This window comes from Tripterygium wilfordii, chromosome 1, assembly GCF_013401445.1.
Source record: "Tripterygium wilfordii isolate XIE 37 chromosome 1, ASM1340144v1, whole genome shotgun sequence".
Lineage (NCBI taxonomy): Eukaryota > Viridiplantae > Streptophyta > Magnoliopsida > Celastrales > Celastraceae > Tripterygium > Tripterygium wilfordii.
In genome coordinates, this window is record NC_052232.1 from 10,965,450 (window position 1) to 10,979,270 (window position 13,821).

General features: G+C 35.9%; 1 pseudogene; it reads left to right on the forward strand.

Annotated features, from left to right (window-relative positions):
• The first annotated feature begins 1,833 nt into the window (after positions 1-1,833).
• LOC119996776 lies at positions 1,834-12,746 on the forward strand (annotated as a pseudogene).
• Positions 12,747-13,821: the final 1,075 nt, after the last annotated feature.

The following is a 13,821-nucleotide window of genomic DNA, read 5'->3' on the forward strand; positions in this document are numbered from 1 at the left end:
CAAAATATCAGCGAGCTACAAGTTACAACTGGCATACGATGTATGTTCAATCAAGGCATTATAGAAATGAAAATCCAATCACTGTACTAACAAAACAAAATTGCTTGACAAAATATCAGCGAGCTACTAGTTACAACTGGCATATGGTGTATGTTCAATCACGGCATTATAGAGGATTACGGCAATCTAACTTCTAGGTTCTCTTCCAAAAGAAAGCAGCATTATATAACCACTGCCAATCTCCCCAATTTACCTGGGAGAAATCATATAAAGTTATAAACTTAGCGGGCATATCCACTTCATTTCTCGATTCCCAAAAAAAATCCGAAAGGCGAGCAATTTAATATGCGTACACGAATAAAGTAAGAGCACAGGTTATACATAATCAGGAAAAACAAGTGGAAAAATAAAAGAAAGGAAGAGATTAACAGAGTAGAGTGAGGAAGTAGAAATGGGGATTACCAGAGGATGAAAAGTGGGCGGGTGGATTGGTGATTGAAAGCGAGGAGGAAGAAGTTTTAAGAGCGGTCGTGGTTGGCTTTCTCGTATTCTTTGTTGTTCGATAACACCCACGGTCCCACCGATACAGAAAGGAATTGGATCCAGCATGAAAGAAAGAAATAAATTGGACCCGAGGCCCAAAAGAGTTAATGGACTGAGAATATGAGGCCCAGTTAAACTCTTTCTTTCAATGCACAATTAATCGGAAGGAAAAGACGACAACTACATAGTGCGGCCCAAAGGCATGATTGGCCCAATAAAACCTTATTGAAAATGGGGACAATGCCAAGCCAGTACCTATTAGTTTACTTTTAGACATTTAGATCCAACAAAAAAACACATAGATATAAAAGTACTCATAGAATGATCATTTAGTTTTATACTCTCAACCTCTTTTTTTTCTTTCTTTCTTCTTCTTCTCTCTTTCTCGTTCTTCGTCTCTCTCTTGCGTTCTTCGTCTCTCTCTTTCTTATTCTCTTTCTTCTCTTTCTTCTCTTTCTCTTTCTTCTTCTTCTTCTTCTTCGTCTCTCTCTTTCTTATTCTAATTCTTATTCTTCTCTTTCTCTCTTTCTCTCTTTCTTCTTCTTCTTCTTCTCCCCTCTCTCTCTAGATCTCTCTCTAGATCTATTGTGTTATATTCTTCATTGCTTTTATTTAGATGTAAATGTTGGGTACATGATTTTCGTTCAGGATTTCTTTAAGTTTATAAGTGATAGATCTGAAATAATTAATTTGTCAAGTTTTGCAAAATCATTCATACATGTTCATGTTACTGTTTCATAATAAACAAAACCCTTGTCATATTTCTTACTGAAGCAAATGACCTTAAAAAAAATACTCAATCTATAGTACATGGTTCTGCATTGCAACGCCAATACATTAACATGATAATGTGATTCAAAATTAGTCTAATATTAATTTTTAAAACAGCAACATGATGATGTTACTGTTTGAAACAGTAATATGAAAGAAAAAGTCTCAAATCTAGACGATTCGCTACATCACCACTGCCGTTATTCTCACCTCATTGAGAGGCATAATGCCTAGCCAACTTTTGTCCAAAATGGCCACCGGAAAGGGAGACCCGAAGCTGGAACGTTTTGCTCGCGTAATGTTACTGTTTCAAACAATAACATTGAAACAGTAACATACAATCTCAGATCTGTAATATTATTGAAGCGGTAACATACGATCTCAGATTACGATCTTAGATCTCATATTACAATCTCAGATATCATATTACATCTCATATCTAACAAAATAAAGACGAAAACTAATAAAAACAAGAAGAAGGATAGTAAAAAAAATGAAGAAGATGATTGTGGACGTACGATGGTGGTGGCGGCGACGGTGGTGGAGATGCAGGAGGCAGTGGCAGTGGTGGAGATGTAGGCAAATATGTCAATGGTGGAGATGGAGAATAGGTGTCTTAGATATAGATTTTTTTTTTTAATTCATGTCTGTTGAAGAAGAATGGTAAATGTAAGATTATATAATTATTAATTATTAAAAGAGATACTTACGTGGAAAAATGTACTTATATGGAAATGAGAAGTTTTGTTTGACTTATGTGTCAAACATTTGTCAAGTGTGTATTAAAATGATATTTTCCGTTGAAAATGTGGCATAGGATTAGATATGGGTTTTTCGGTTTTTGGAGTTGAACAATATGAGTATATTTTTCAATTTAATTTTTAAGTCTCGTAGGCATGCAATTGCACGGAGAGGATTAAAGTCCCTTCTACAATAATTAATTATACGTGAGGTACGCTACAAAATTAAAGAAGATCCTCTTTATGCATTAATTAAATTAGCAGCTCAATCAATGCACAATTTCAACATCTTATTAATTAATTTGACTACACAATTTCAATTTCAATTTTAAGTCTTCTAGGCAAGCTATGCAGTATGCATTGAACTGCTATTTTCCTTATTCTTCTCTATTGAGATGTTGTCTAGGAGGCATTCTACTGTGAATGTTATTCATGTGTGTAATTTAATTTGAATTCTTTAATTTCAATGAAGGTTCATGGTTCTCAAGCCCTTTCTAAAAAAAAAAAAAGACTATACGATATATAAGAAAATGGACTTAGGGGCAAATGTTTACACATGGTTGTAGCAATTAGTTTTCATATAATGGAGTTTTTACTGTTCATATTGGTTATCATAAAGTACAAAATATATTACATCGTCCACAGCCTTCCACTTTTATTCTACAGATCGTAATATTTGGAACACGATATGGAAGTTGCAAGTCCACGAATCGACCAAGGTTTTTCTTTGGCGGTTATTACAAGATAGTCTACCTATGAAGCAAAATTTGAAGACCGTACTATTCTGAATGAGAATTTCTACCCTATTTATTTGCGTGCACAAGAGACTGTTTTACACGTTCTTTAGCAATGTCCAGCATTAGGTGATGCTATTTGTTCAGGCCCTAGTGTTTTGTAGAAGTTGAAAATAATCTGCACTTCGTTATCTCAATTATGTCCTATCTATTTGCGTGCACAAGAGACTATTTTACATGTTCTTTGGCAATCTCCAGTATTAGATGATGTATTTGTTATGGCCCTAGTATTTTAGTAGGTTTGGCGCCAACATCCTTGGTAAAGTCTCTGCTCCACCAAAGACGGTGTTTGTTTGGTAGAGTGGTTGTGTTAATTTTCAACGTTAGCTGTTAAGCTGTGAAAAAAAAAATTGAGCTTAAAGAAATAAGCTGTGAGGTATTTGGTAAAGCTGTTAACTGTTGTTAGTGGTTTGTATTTTTTAATTTTAATTAATTAATTAATTTAATTTATTGAGTCCAATATAATTTAAGGAATATTTATTAACAAATAATTTAATTTATTCATTTGCAATTAATTTAATAAAAAATAATTTATATTGTAAACATATTTATAATTACTTTAAATATTACATTAACGTTAAAATACTGCAGTAAGTAATAGGTTAAAATACTGCATTAAGTAATATTTTTAAAAAATTTTAAATTACTTTAAATGTATGGGTCCCACCACAAAAAGATAAAAATAAAAAATACGGCTTTGGGATACTACTACATAATGGCTCGTATATATACTTACATAATGACTCCGTTTCATAGAGCGACTGTGTTGATTTTCAATGCTAGCGGTTAAGCTGTGAAAAAAAAACTTAACTTAAAACTGTAAAATAAACTGTGAGATGTTTGGTAAAGCTGTTATTGTTGTTAGCGATTAAGTAGTGTAAAATATATTTTGTTTTTTTTTTTTTTTGTAAATTTAATTATTTTATTTCAATATAAATATTACTTATTCTAATTATAAATGAATAAATACAAATTATAAATAACTTAATTAATTAATTAAATATTTAAATTATAATTACTTTAGTTTAATGTTTAAATAAGTTTGTAATTTAATATATACTACGTTATTAAATTAATATTTATATTAATAGAAAATCTTAAGATATAAGAATTATTAATTGTAAAGTAGATGGGACCCATTAAAAAGTTATTGGATCTTACCAGATGAGAAGAGAAGTTATTGTCCTATATGCAATACTAAAGCCTTCTCTTTTGGTTTTCTGATGTTAGGGTCCAGGTTATGAAAATTTATTTCAGTGTGAACTTGATGCCCATCCTTCCTTTCATTCTTAATTAATCAATTATGAATTATGTGTACTTCTATGATTCTCTTTATTATCCTTCCACTCTCCTCACTCCACCGATTGTGTGGTTTTTCGCTTGTTTACTTCGTAAAAATCAATTGTTGTGGCCTTATACATGTGGTTATGTTATTTCAGTTCAATTCTGAAATTTATTTTGTGTCCATTTTGGCTCATGAGTTGCAATCTTTTGTTCCTTCAAGAGATAGCTTATCTGAATTTTGTATGCAGGGGCTTGAACCGCTTATATCTGTCGAGGGATTGCATCAATTACACATTCTCATTTTTTTTTAGCCCTCTTTCATGTGATATACAGTGCTATTACTATGTTGCTTGGGAGACAAAAGGTATGGGATTCATTAAATTAGTCTATTATCGAATTTATACACACATAGTGAAAATTCTATCCGATACTTGTTAGGGCTTCCCCAATCACCTTCTAGCTCATGCATTATTCGAACTGTCTTGCGTGAAACAGGAAACCTATAGGTCATCCTAAGTGTACGTAGTTGGCCAAATTATTTTCTCTGTCTATTTCCTGCAGACATTTATGCTTGACAGTCGGTGTTTGGTTTCTTACACAATGTTGTTAGTGGATTGGTTATATAGGTGCTGATGTTTGATAACTTATTAAAGTTGCTTTCAACAGATTCGTGGTTGGGAGGAATGGGAGCAGGAGACATCGTCTCATGGCTATGAGTTTTCAAACGGTCTATTATTCGATGATAAAGACATTGCTCACTTTTTTTGTTTTACCTTGAAGTCTTGTGTTCCTCAATTTTAAACATGAACTTCATAAGTGTCTTTCCTAAATTTTTTGATATTCTATTTTGGAAGCTTAACTGGATTTTCTCTTTTTGCAGATCCTTCAAGATTCAGGCTAACTCATGAGACGTCTTTCGTCAGGGCACATACCAGCTTCTGGACTAGGATTCCATTCTTCTTTTATATTGTAAGAAGCAACCTACTTAAGCAGAATCTCTTCATTTCTGTATTTGATAGAATGTGTTATGATATTTGAGGTAGAGCTACACAAGTGCTTTTGGGACTTCAACCTTTCCTACATATCTATTGCAGGGATGCTTCTTTCGACAATCTTTCAAATCTGTTAATAAGGCTGATTACCTAACACTGCGAAATGGGTTCATCAATGTGAGTCTTTAGTTGCATAATTTCAGCACTGCATAAGACATGCACATTAGTTTTTCTGAAAATTTCTATATTTTCAGGTACATTTATCACCTGGAAGCAGATTTAATTTCCAAAAGTACATCAAAAGATCATTAGAGGATGACTTCAAGACAGTTGTGGGTGTAAGGTACTACCAATATTTTCCAATCATCTGAAACTTTCCTACAGAAATTTCAATATCATCCTGACTGACTTATTTGTCATTGATAATCCTGTATTGTGGGCATCATTCGTCATTTACTTGCTCATTAATGTTAATGGTAAGCCAACTTTTTTCTTGGAAAGATCCCTATGGCAAATGATTATGCACTTTTGAATATATAATGTTGGTAAATCTGTTCATATATTATTGCTATCTTTCCAGGGTGGCAAGCATTATTCTGGGCTTCCATTCTCCCCGTGTTTGTAAGTAATCTATAGATTCTATACTTTTTAACACGAGTTCCATTGTGACAGTGAAAATTCAGTCATACCTATCCATGCTATATCTGTTGTAGATAATCTTGGCTGTTGGAACAAAACTTCAAGCCATTTTAACAAAGATGGCTGTTGAAATAGCAGAACGAGATGCTGTGGTCCAAGGGATACCTGTGGTGCAACTCTCATGTTAGAGAAGTAAAAGGATATGTTAGAGAAGTAAAAGATCTGTATTTCACTATATGTTGATTGTGTACAACATGCCTTTATATAGGCGTTAGAAAGGAAAAGTAAGAAAAATAATGTCAATAAAGTAAATCAAAGATGTTGTTGATATCTTTGACAAATTCAAAGATTTTGTTGATTTGTCAAAGATATCATTGATATTTTGCTGATATCTTTGACAAATTCAAAGATTTTGTTGATTTGTCAAAGATATCATTGATATTTTGTTGATATCTTTGACATCCCCCCTCAAACTCAAGTTGGTGCAGTAGAAGTAAGCTTGAGTTTGGAAACTAAGTCTCTGAAACGACCTGGCAGGAGTGGCTTGGTGAAGAGATCAGCAGGTTGGTCAAGAGTAGATATTGAGCAGAGTTGAATAGTTCCCTGTGTGACATGCTGACGAGTAAAATGGCAATCAATCTCAATGTGTTTGGTACGCTCATGGTAAACATCATTGTGAGCAATGTGGATTGCACTTCTATTATCACAAAATAGAGGTGTAGGACTGGGAGATTGAACTCCCATATCTCCAAGAAGCCAACGAAGCCAAACAATTTCTTGAGTGGTAGTAGCAAGTGCACGATATTCAGCCTCCGTGCTCGAACGAGCAACTGAAGTCTGCTTCTTGCTTCGCCAAGAAATGAGAGAATCCCCTAACAAGATGCAAAAGCCAGTGGTTGATCGTCTATCAGTGGGATCACCAGCCCAATCGGAGTCAGAGTAGGCGCGCAACTCAAGTGAGGAAGCAGCAGAAAAATGAAGGCCATAATAAAGAGTTGCTTTGATATAACGCAATATATGAATGACTGCTTCATAGTGGGAAGAGCGAGGAGCTGACATGAATTGACTAACAACATGTACAGCATAGGCTATATCAGGGCGGGTGACAGTAAGATATACGAGACTACCAACCAATTGTCGATAGAGGGTGATATCACTGAGAGGAGTACCATCAGAAGGTTTAAGCTTGATATTAGGTTCCAGTGGAGTAGAAGTAATCTTACTATCTGTGAGACCTGCTCGAGCAAGTAAATCAGAAGCATACTTAGCCTGAGATAAATAGTACCCGGTAGTGTCCGAGAGTACTTCAAGGCCAAGAAAGTAACTTAGAGAACCAAGATCCTTCATCTCAAATTGTTGTTGAAGATATTCCTTAAGATCAGTGATACCAGAATAATCATCTCCTGTAATAATCATGTCATCGACATAAATTAGTAGAAAAACACAGCCTAAGGCTGTCCGACGAACAAAGAATGCTGAGTCATAAGAACTGGATTGAAAACCACGTTGTTGAATAGTAGAGCTAAACTTGGCAAACCATGCGCGTGGAGCTTGTTTGAGGCCATATAAGGCACGACGAAGGCGACAGACTGTATTAGGGGGATGTGAATAGCCAGGAGGAGGTTTCATATAGACTTCTTCAGCAAGATCACCATTGAGGAAGGCATTCTTCACATCCATCTGTGACAATGTCCAACCTCTAGCAGCAGCAATAGCTAACAGACTGCGTACTGAAGTAAGACGAGCAACTGGAGCAAATGTCTCTTCATAATCAATGCCATACTCCTGAGTAAAGCCTTTAGCAACAAGACGGGCTTTGTATCGCTCAATAGAACCATCAGACTTGGTTTTTATTTTGTAAACCCATTTGCAACCAATAGCAGACTTATCTGGTGGGAGAGAAACAAGATCCCAAGTATGAGATTGCTCAAGTGCCTGCAATTCTTCAGACATAGCTTGTTGCCAAACAGGATTAGATTTGGCCTCCGAATAGAACTGAGGCTCATATAAGGTAAGAGTAGTGGCAAAACACTGAAAATCACGAAGTTTAATAGGAAGTTCTCTTACCCGGGTAGAGCGTCGAAGAGTAGGGGAACTGGTAGTGTCTGCAGTAGATCCATCAGACAAGGAAGACAGTTCAGGAGCAGGCAAAGTAATTTGAGTGTCACCTGTATGAGACTCAGAGGGAGATGGTTCATCAGGAAATAGATCAACCATGTTAGTGGGAGAAGGAAGAGATAAGAAATGTGATACTGAGGAGAACAAAGTGTTTTCCAGAAATACGACATGACGAGAAATGCGAAGTCGTTTGGAGATAGGATCCCAACATCTATAACCTTTATGTTCTATCCCATACCCAAGAAAACAGCAAAGACGAGTACGAGGTTCTAATTTAGTGTGTTCATGTGGTTGAAGGAGAACAAAACAAACACATCCAAATACTTTGAGTAAATTGTAGTTAGGAACAAACCCATAAAGACGTTTATAAGGCGATTGATTACCAATGACTGATGAAGGAATCCGATTGATGGTAAACACAGCAGTGAGAGCTGCTTCACCCCAAAAACGTGCAGGACAAGAGGCAGAGATAAGAAGAGCCCGAACAGTATCTAATATGTGTCGATGTTTACGTTCGGCTCTTCCATTTTGTTGGGAAGTACCTGGACAAGAACGCTGACAAATAGTGCCATGGTCATGTAAAATGGTTAAGAATTTAGAATCCTTATATTCCATGGCATTATCAGTGCGAAAAGTTTTAATAGGACATGAAAACTGAGTTTTAATCATCTGAGAAAATTCATGATAGATTGTAGTAAATTCAGAACGAGTTTTCATGAGATAGATCCATGTAAAACGAGAGTAATCATCGACAAAAATTACAAAATATTTGGATCCCCCCATAGAAGCAGTAGGAGAAGGTCCCCAAATGTCAGAGTGCACAAGGTCAAAAGGTGCATGAGAAACAGAATCACTATTATTGAAAGATAAAGCAGATTGTTTAGCTAGAGGACAAGTTAAACAATCAAAATGATTATTAGAAACAATTCCCAAATGACCATGAGAAACAAGAGACTGAATACGACTAACAGAAGCATGACCCAATCGAGAATGCCAGAGACTCAAAGAGGAAGCTGGAACTGTGGATGCAGCAAACTGATGACACGGGAGAGTAGGATGCAAGGGGTGCAAAGAGATGAGCTCATACAGTCGCCCAACTTTACGGCCTGTCCCAAGCGTCTGTCCCGTCTTCGGATCCTGTACAGAACAGCCAGAAGGAGTAAATAGAATATTAAGACCAAGTTCACATAACTGACCAACGGATAACAGGTTCAAAGTGAGTTGTGGAATAAGAAATGTATTGGACACTGATAGGTTTGGAGTAGATATGTGACCAATATGACTAGCTTTTATCCTTGAACCATTGGCAGTTTGTATAGATGGCAAATGCGAAGAAGAGTGTGTGGAAGTGAAAAGAGTAGAGTCAGCAGTCATATGATTGCAACATGCTGAGTCAAAGAACCATGATGATGATTTACCTGACACAGTGGTGGATGCTGAAATAGAATGGTTACCAGAGTTAGAAAGGAATTGACGAAGTAGTGACTCAAGATCACTGGTCAATTGAGTGGTTGTGGGTACATGTTCAGGACTCTCCTGTGCAGTATGATCAGTTGTGGCAGCGGAAAGATGTGTTCTGGAATGAGTGCCCTGAGTTGATCCACCTTTGCTGGGACAATCTTGTTCATAGTGTCTTGGTCCAATTTTGCGACATATGCGACATTTGCGAGTTGGACATGTAAGTATCATATGACCAGATAGATGACAATATCGACACTTTGAAGAAGTGTCAGCTTTCTTTGTTTGGTGTACCTGAGGAGTGGCAAGTACTGTGTCGAGATGTCGTGGTTGACGGATTGAGAGCCGTGTTTCTTCAGAAACAAGATCATCAAGGGCTTGATCAAGAGTGGGTAATGGCTTCTGATGAAGTAAGGCTGCACGAGTAGGCTCAAAAATATCTTGTAAGGCCATAAGAAATTGAATCAGCCGGCGATGGTCTTTATATGTGGTAAAAGCTTTGGCATCTTCAGTATTCTTCCAGACTGGTTCAGTAGGAGTGAGTTGATCCCAGAGAAACTGCATTTGAGAGTGAAAGTCAGTGACAGTTTGTCCGGATTGTTGACGTAGCTGATTGAGATTCTGAATTATCTGATATTGATGAGAGAGATCGGTGGCAGTGTAACGATGAGCAAGATGATCCCAGAGAGTTTTGGCAGTATCAAATCGACCAAAGTGAAGATTGATGGAGGATACTGAAGTATTACGAAACCAAGTGATGATTTGATGATTTTTGCTATCCCAAGTTTCTAAACGTTCAGCAAACTTATCATCAGCTTCATCTTGGGATTGTGTAGGTAGAATGAAATCACCAGTGACATATCGCCAAAGTCTCCTACCCTTGAGAAAGCTGCACATGGCTTGTGCCCATAAAACGTAGTTACGCCCATCTAACACAATGTTGATGGGTTGAGAGATATCTGATTTGTCCATAAGTGCAATAAACAGGTGCAAATATAACAACCAGATCAAGGAATGACGAAAGAAAGGACTGCAGTAGGCAAGAAAGATGAAATAGAATTTGAAGGTGAGAAACTGATATGAAATGGGACAGTGATTACCAAGGCTCTGATACCATGTTAGAGAAGTAAAAGGATATGTTAGAGAAGTAAAAGATCTGTATTTCACTATATGTTGATTGTGTACAACATGCCTTTATATAGGCGTTAGAAAGGAAAAGTAAGAAAAATAATGTCAATAAAGTAAATCAAAGATGTTGTTGATATCTTTGACAAATTCAAAGATTTTGTTGATTTGTCAAAGATATCATTGATATTTTGCTGATATCTTTGACAAATTCAAAGATTTTGTTGATTTGTCAAAGATATCATTGATATTTTGTTGATATCTTTGACATCTCAGACAACTATTTTTGGTTGGGCCGCCCGCCCTCAATTATTTCTTCACCTTATTCATTTTGCTTTATTTCAGGTATGACGTGGTCTCTTCTTTTTCTCATACTAATTGTAAGATCATTTACGATTATGTAGGGATGATTGACTTGAGACTTGATTGAATAACAAGATATGGCAACTACGCTCACACTTGTAACTTGATTATAATCGTTCTGAACTTTTCTTTTCTTTTCTTTTTTTGAATTTTATGTTGTATGCAGAATGCATTCCAGATAACATATTTCCTGTGGATATGGGTAATGACCTATTTGCTAACTCTGAAATTTGATATTTATTTGTGGCACTCTCTTTCCTCTCGCAATTGCTGTTTAGCAATGAAATGAAACGAGGGCGTGGGCTAACTTGGGCTGGGAATCTGGGATCACCTAAACCCACCAAACAAGCCGACACAATAATCAAGATGTCCAAGCTGTCGGTCCATTAAAAATACATGACAACAACATTTCTCAAACGGGCTGTTCTCTTGACTCAAATTCAATTTAAAGGAAAAGCCCAAAATTCCATCGTGGCCGAAACCTCAACCTAGTTTGGGCCAGGCCAAATATTTTATTATTTCTTAATGGGCCACCTCAAATTAAATATTCATCTCTGCACTATTTCATAAGAGAAATTTTATTTACACAGTAAAATTTACTAAGTTTATATCTTTTACTTTTTATTTACATATATATATATATCCCTATTTGGAATGACAAATATACTTTTTATTGAAAAAAAGTATTAAATACGTATCTACATACACACCAAGTCTCTCAAAAAAGGAAAATTTTACATGTCAAAAGCTTTACAAATACGTGTTAAAGACGAAAGATAACGACTTACAGAAAGATTGTACCAACAACGTTTGGTGCTGTTTAGGACATGAGGGTTTATTTAGACAAGATGATTGTGAACCCGATTAGGAAGTTGTTTTGGGCTGAATGCATGAATGTGTAAATAGTGAAATAATGGGCTGGTAATACATTTTGTCTTTTGATGGTGCGTGGGCCTTCATGGGCCATAGGTCTATCATTTAACCATTTTAGTCACTTTTCTTAAAGTCTGTCAGGTATGAGGCATCCATATTACGGTTTGGGTTCGATCTATAAAATCTTGTTGGGCCGCTCATTTGAGCCATTCAGAGCAATTGCATTGGTCCCATTTTGTTGGGCTAGCAAAAACCAATATTGGGTCCTACCTATTACATAAAAAGTCAAGTCAAACACGTCTCTCAATACAGTCACATCAACAAAACACATCTCTCAATATAGTCACATCAACAAAACACAAATTCCTATACACTAGGGGTTATGCCCGCGCTTTGCGCGGCATGTAATTTTACTTTTAAATTATATTGTAGTATAAATGTACACTTATATTGTAGTATAAATGTAGTGTACATATTCAATTTCCATGATGGAAGCATATGCAATTATAATTATTTAGATTGTTTTTTTCTTTTGGTTTTAAAAAAATTGTACCCATGGAAAACAACCAAATGGAGGTTAGATTAGTCTGAAAAAAATTTCCAAATTATTTTCCACACGTGACAATATCGTTCTAGTGATTTTTTTGAGTTATAAGCTTTGGTAGAGGTCTTCTAGCTCAGATCATCATTGTGAATAAACAGTATGCATGAGGTTTGAGGGTTGTATTATGAAAATTGGTCATTTCGATTAATTGTCCCTCACTTTCTCCCAATTTTCTATCATGAAAATTGACAAACTTCTAACCGTTTGTGAAGTGCAGAAGAAGCACACAAGGTTTGAGACAATGCGTGGTGCAGGTTGTCTGAATTTTTTGCTAGAGCCTTTGATACATCTTCTGGTGCACGATCGCCGCACCTGTAAAGGTTATAACTTCCTATGTTAAGAGTCGAGGCGAGTATAATTATTCTCTAACTGATTGAAACAGATTGTAATTTTGGGAAAACTAAAGGGGCACGCAATTGACAAAGATAGAAGGGGCACCTAACCAGCTGCAAATCTTAGTGCTTGAAGAAGCCCAAATGCAGGAGAGGTGAAGACCCTAATCGCCCATGGAATAATTTACAAACCAAGAAAATCTTTGGCTCTATAAAATACTGAAAAAGTGAAAAGTTTATACTGTCTTTATAAATCTGTTGTGGATTTTCCTCGTAATATCTTGCAGCCATGTTGTGCCTACCAATATCCAAAGACATGTCCAGTGATTGCACCGGGCATGATAAAGCTCCTATAAACACTGAAAATAGCTCTAACCCAGACTTATGGATTCAAAATTATCAAAATAAAAGGTCATGTAATTGTTAACCTACAATCAGTGCCAAAACCGATACTGGAGCCTAGATGTGATGAACATGTCAATTTGCTTCACGTCAATAGTAGAAAACAATACCTTCGATGCTTCCCTTACATTCATTACATTAGACAAAATTCAGACAATGTAAAATGTAATTTGACCAATTAAAACCAAGAGAGAGTTACCTCTTTTTCATGACAGTAGTCGCGAGTACAATGAATTTTGCCTATAATCAGCCTGTAAAATAATCGAAATCGCATGGTGTTTGTAACTTACTGCCTGCCACTGAAAGAGAACCCAAAAACCGCCAAGAAAAAGAAAACAATATAGAATGATTAAGTTTGTAATATACGAATATGAGGAGAGAATTACCTTGATAAACACACAACATGATCAATCAATAATGTTATTGATTTTTTTTTGTGGAGTTGGTAAGAAAACATGAATAAGCCATCCCATATCACCTTCTCTTCATCCGAACCTGCAAGCGTTCATGGTATAAAGCTTTGAAAAAAACGCACCCAAATAACAGGAATAAGAACAGGACGGAAGCATAAACCAAATAGCAGAAAATCGTTAACCAAGGAAGACATGATTTTGAACAGTTAATATAATCATTTATAAGTATACATATGAAATATAAATACACAAATAAATAGAACGAACATAACATGATCAATCAATAAAAGAATTCATGAGCCCTCATTGGAATCAAACCTAAATTACTCACCGGGCAGTAAGATCGTATGGTTTTCTATCCATGGCTTTG